This window comes from Pelodiscus sinensis, unplaced genomic scaffold, assembly GCF_049634645.1.
Source record: "Pelodiscus sinensis isolate JC-2024 unplaced genomic scaffold, ASM4963464v1 ctg60, whole genome shotgun sequence".
NCBI lineage: Eukaryota > Metazoa > Chordata > Testudines > Trionychidae > Pelodiscus > Pelodiscus sinensis.
In genome coordinates this window covers 629439-635504 of record NW_027466001.1, presented here as the reverse complement: position 1 = coordinate 635504, position 6066 = coordinate 629439, and positions in this window count along the sequence as shown.

The following is a 6066-nucleotide window of genomic DNA, read 5'->3' as shown; positions in this document are numbered from 1 at the left end:
ACAACGTGTAGAAACTATCTAACCCTTGCGAGTTCTTCAACAGCATCATCCTCGGCAGAAATGCTATTTGAGATGGAACTTTGATGGGATGGTTAGGGCCTTCCAGCCTCACGTTCAGGGGCTATGCTTAGGGAATTCAGAGGTTTATGCCTTTTTAATAAGATCTCTTCAGAGTTTTCTGTTGAGGTGTAAATAGAAAGAACAGAACTATTACTGCTTCCAACACTAAGGGTGTGTCTAGACTACCCCTCTGACAGAGATGTTGATTAAGCACATTGAAATTGCTAATGAAGTGGGGATTTAAATATCTCGCACTTCATTAGCATAAACAGGGCCACGGCTTTTTTTTAAATGGAGCTTTTTTCAAAAAAACAGCAGTCTAGATGCGGATCTTTTGAAAATACAACTCATTTTCGAAAGCTCCCTTATCCCTCATAAAATGAGGTTTACAGGATCTTCGACATCCCTAATCTACATCTCTCTGTCAACAGAGGTGTAGTCTGGATGTACCCTAAGGTAACAGAAGCTTTTTCTCTTGTTCAAATGTGGAAATGGGAAATATGAATATTCGGATAGGCTCTACTCTCCAGTTTCTAAACTCCTTCCTCCTTTTTATGTCTGCAAAGCAAGGGATACTTTTGGGGAGGAGAAGGTAGAAGGGCAGCAGGAGACTGTGTGTAACTTGAGAGCTGTTAAATGAGAAGGGAGATCGAATCAGGAGGGTTCCAAATGCCTCGCCCTAATGGAGGCAGGAGATGGTCCTGCAGGCCAGAAGGGTTTGCAATGATTTTGCTTCAGTAAATAGGAAGCATAAATTATGAATAGCCTTATTTACAAAAATGAGTTCTATGACACCTTACTGTCTATTGTAGGAGAGAGAGCTAGCACGGATAGAAGCACATGGCCCAGGTAAATCCATTCCATCAGGGCAGTACAGGGACACCTAGCTGAGTACATGATAAAATAGTTTGAAACAAGTAGGAAAGCAGAACGGGCAGTGACCGCTTTGGAAGAAAGTACAAGGGGAGACACCAAGCACGTCACTGGTGTAGGATGGTCTGTACAGTGTGCATCAGATGGTTTGTTTCTGTCTATAAATAGTGCGGTACCTCGATTCAATTCTTTGGCTGGCCTAGGGGCCGACAGTGAAATCCTTACTATCGACTGAGCCTTGTCCATTGAGCCCGTGTTGAGAGGTGCGCTCCCCTCGAGCGGGATCCCATGGTCAAAGCCCTTCACAGGCACACTTATCAGCGTCTGTATGATTCAATGGCCGAAGTCCAAGTCTCAGCTCCCCGTACCAGAGTATCTACGACCTGGCTGCTAGAGCCCCAAATAGTAGCCCCCTGTAGCAGGATTAATATGGCTCAGCAGCTGGATTCCAGCTGACAGTCCCCTCTGTAGGGATTAATATGGCTCAGTGTCCGTGAGTCCCAGTAACAGTCCCTTCTACAGGAGTCAATATATGGTTGTGGCCTAGGCCACAGCAGTACTTCCCTCTGTACTGGGGCAAATACGGCCCTAAGGACTGGTTCACTGGCCCAAAGGGAACAATATCTGTCCTGGAGCTTTGCACATGGTGGAAGAGGGACCCAGGCCTCCCATGCTACTGGGTCCTAGCCAGAGCCCTGTCGCCAGTGGCTCAGCCCACTGTTTGCTCAACAGGGAATCTCACTGCAACACACTGAGCATTCAGGGAGTCAATCCCCTGCCCATGGCTGCTTCCTACTGCCCCGTGTGTCTCCGTCGTCCTACCTGCAAACTGCCCCATTGGCCGTGGCTGTCTTCGCGGTGCTGGTTGCTGCTGGGGCTGTAGCCGCTGCTGCGTCTGTCCCTCTGGTGCTGGAATTCTCTCAGCTGGTTCTTCCCCTTCTGTCGTCAGCCCTGAATAGGCATGCCTGGCAAGCCCCTGGGGGAGGGGCGTGCCCAGCCCAGACTCTGTTCTACGGTATGGTGCTGTGATGCCCCGTCACACCCAGATACCAATACGTAGGGGCTCAGAGGCCGTCTGGCTACCGATGCCTAGTAATGTGCTTCGGTTGACAATAAACCTGACTTGGTGCCTTTGTGTTTTAGCTGAGTCTGTGGTCCTTGGGGGGGGCGGTCCTTGTGAAGTCTATGATGCTGCTAGCTGCACAAAGCTGGCATGATATACTGAAGGAGCCTACGAAAACACAGGCAGCCAAACGTTTATCATCACTGACGGAACAGAAGAATCTGTCAGGACACCACACCAGTGAATCCTGAATTTACTGTATTGCTGTCCTGAACGACTATATCAAGCTTTGAGGGCAAAAGCAAAGTGGATATAGTATAGACCAGGCTCTGTGAATGAGGAGTCTAGCAAGAAGCCTTTCCTCGATCAGACTGTTCCATAACTACTAGCGTAGTGCTGCTTGCAGCTTTCTCCAAAAACACCTGCTACCTTGAAGGCCCAGTTTCTAGCCACCGTCGAGAGTGGGCTCTGCAGCTACATCATGTGCTGCTAGGAAGTTATTTGAATTGGTGCAGTAGTTTTGTCACTGATTCCAAAGGCTGGAAGAGACCTTCTGAGTCATCGAGCCCAGCCCCCTGCTCAAAGCAGGACCAAGCCCAACTAAATCATTCCTCTAGGGAATGGAGATCCACTCCCTCTCTAGGAAACCCATCCCCGTGCTTCACCACCCTCCTCGGCAAATAGTTTTTCCTAGTATCCAACTGAGATCTCTCCCACTGTAACTTGAGCCTATTGCTCCTTGTTCTACCATCTGCCATCACTGAGAACAGCCTCTCTCCATCCTCTTTGGAACCACCTTCAGGAAATTGAAAGATGCTGTCAAATTCCCCTTCACTCTTCAACTCTGTAGACTAAAGAAGCCCAAATACCTCACCCTCTCCTCATAGGTCATGTGCTCCCATCTCATAATAATTTTCGTTGCCCGCCATGGGACTCTCTAATTTGTCCACATCCTTTCTGTAGTGTGAAGTCCATAATTGGACACAGTACTCCAGATGTGGCCTCACCAGTGCCAAATAGAGAGAAATAATCACTTCTCTCAATCTGCTGGCAATGCTCCTCCTAACACAGCCCAATATGCTGGTAACCATAGAACTGGAAGAGACCTCAGAAGGTCATCAAGTCCAGCCCCCTGCTCTAGGCAGGACCAATCCCAACTAAATCAACCCGGTCAGGGCTTTGTCAAGCTGGGACTTAAACACCTCTAGGGATGGAGACTCCACTACTTCCCTAGGGAACCCATTCCAGTGCTTCACTATCTTCTTAGTGAAATAGTTTTTCTTAATATCCAACCTGGACCTCTCCCACCACAACTTGAGCCCATTGCTCCCTGTTCTGCCATCTGTCACTACTGAGAACAGCCTGTCTCCATCCTCTTTGGAACCTCTCTTCAGGAAGTTGAAGGCTGCTATCAAATCCCCCCTCACTCTTCACTTCTGCAGACTAAACAGACCCAAGTCCCTCAGCCTCTCCTCATAAGTCGTATGCTCCAGCCCCCTAATCATTTTGGTTGCCCTCCACTGGACCCTCTCCAATGCATCTACATCCTTTCTGTAGTGTGGGGCCCGGAACTGGACACAATACTCCAGATGTGACCTCACCAAAGCCGAATAAAGGGGAAACAGCCTTCTTGCCTGTTGACTCATATCCAGCTTCTCGTCCACTATAATCCCCAAGTTCTTTTCTGCACAGCTGTTGCCTGGCTAGTCGGTGCCCAGCCTGTAGCAGTGCTTGTGATTCTGCCATTCCAAGTGTAGGACTCTACACTTGTCCTCTGAACCTCATCAGATTTCTTTGGGCCCAATCCTCCACTGTGTCTAGGTCACTCTGGACCCTATCCCCACCCTCCAGCATATCTTCCTTTCTCCCTAGCTTAGTGTCATCTGTAAACTTGCTGAGGGTGCAATCCATCCCCTCATCCAGGTCATTAATAAAGATATTGAACAAAACCAGCCCTAGCATTGGCCAGCTAGACTTCAAGCCATTGGTCACTCTCTACCTGTTGAGCCAGATAATCTAGCCAGTTTTCTGTCCACCTTGCATCCATTTATCCAATCCATACTACTTTAAGTTGCTGGCAAGACTGTGGGAGACTGTATCAAAAGTTTTGCTAAAGTCCAGGTATATCATATCCACCAATCTCCCCGTGTCCACAGAGCCAGTTACCTTGTCATAGAAGGCAATCAGGCATGACTTGCCCTTGGTGAATCCAAGTTGACTGTTCCTGATCACTTTCCTCTCTTTCAAGTGCTTCAAAATGGAGGATCCCCTCCATGATTTTTGTTGGGACTGAGGTACAGCTGACCAGTCTGTGGTTCTCTGGATTGTCCTCATTCCCCTTTCTAAAGATGGGCACTACATTTGCCTTTTTCCAGTCATCCAGGACTTTCCCTGATTTCCACGAGTTTTCAAATATAATGGCCAATGGTTCTGCAATCACATTAACCAACTTCTTCAGCACCCTCTGATGCATCAGATCCCGCTGCATGGATTTGTGTATGTCTAACTCCTGGAAGCAGCTCTGGGATGGGGGAGCAGAGTCTCTTCCCTGTTCAGGCCAGCCCTTTTCCTGCAGGCCACGGCTCCAGGGCTGAGGCAGGCAGAGCCTAGGGCTGCCCAGGGCTGGCTCCAGCCTGGCTGGGTGCAGTGGGGCACTGGGGAAGGGGCTCCCCGTCCCTGCACGCAGCCTGTGGGGAACAGCACAGTGTAGCCCAGGCCTAGGTCCTGGCTCTGTGGCCTAGGTCCTGGCTCTTTGGGTCCTGGAGCAGAGGCAAGAGCTGGGGGTGCACACGTGCCTTCCCCCACACCTGCCAAGATAGCAAGTCAAAAAGGAGGGGCAGCCACCTGGCCAGCTGGCCACGGCAATCAACTCTTAGGGTGTGGCTTGAGTACATGGTTTTTTTTTTTTTTTTTTTAAAGTGGCCTTTTTTCAAAAAAGCTTCACCTGCATCTAGACTGCGGTCATGTTTTCGAAAGTAAATCGAAAGAATGTGGCAGTTTTTTCGACCACAGAAACCTCGTTTTACAAGGAAGAATGTCTTTTTTCAAAAGTGCTCTTTCGAAAAAAGGCACTTGGTAATGCAAACTGTGCTTTTTCCAAAGAGGGCATCCAGACTGCCTGGGTGCTCTCTTTTGAAAAAGCTACTTGCTTTTTCGAAAGTATTGATTGTAGTCTTGACACTCTCTTTTGAAAGAGGCTTTTTCGAAAGAGGCTTGCAGTCTAGACGTAGCCTTAGGGGCTCTGCAATCAACTTGTTGGTGACCACTGCCCTACCTTCGTACAAATCGGGTCCTCCTCCATTGCACCTTCCTCCTTGTGTTTCTTTCTGGTATCCCACTTACATTAGGGTTTAGGTCTCCGTCTCCCAACAAACCCAGTTTAAAGCCCTCCTCACTAGGCTTGCAAGCCTGCCCATGAAGATGCTCCTTTCTCTCTTGGTTAGGTGGATCCCATCTCTTCCTAACAATCCTTGTGCCCGGAACAGAGTCCCATGGTCGAAGAATTCAAAGTCCTCTCTTCAACACCAGCTGCACAACCATGGGTTTACTTCCATGATTCGACGATCCCTACCAGGGCCTTTTCCTTCAACAGAGAGGATGGACGAGAACACCACTTGTGCGTCAAACTCCTTGATCCTTCCTCCCAGCTCTACATAATCTGCAGTGACCTGCTCAAGGTCATTCTTGGCCGTATCGTTAGTTCCTACATGGAGAAGCAGGAAGGGGTAGCGATCTGAAAGCTTGATCAGTCTTGGAAGACTCTCGGTCACATCGTGAATTCTAGCTCTAGGTAAGCAGCACACTTCTCAAGATTCCCGGTCTGGATGGCACATGGATGACTCTGCCCCTCTTAGGAGGGAGTCCCCGACCACCACCACCCGTCTCCTTCTCTTGGGCGTGGTGATTGTGGAACCCCTGTCCCTAGGACTGTGCGTCCCATGCCTTCTGGTCCAAGGAGTCTCCATCAGATCCCATCCCTCAGAAGACTCTGCCAAAGTGTTTTCTACAGTAGTGCCTGTGCAGAGAGCCAGAAAGTGGCTACTTATTTCTGTCAGGATTGGGGATACCTG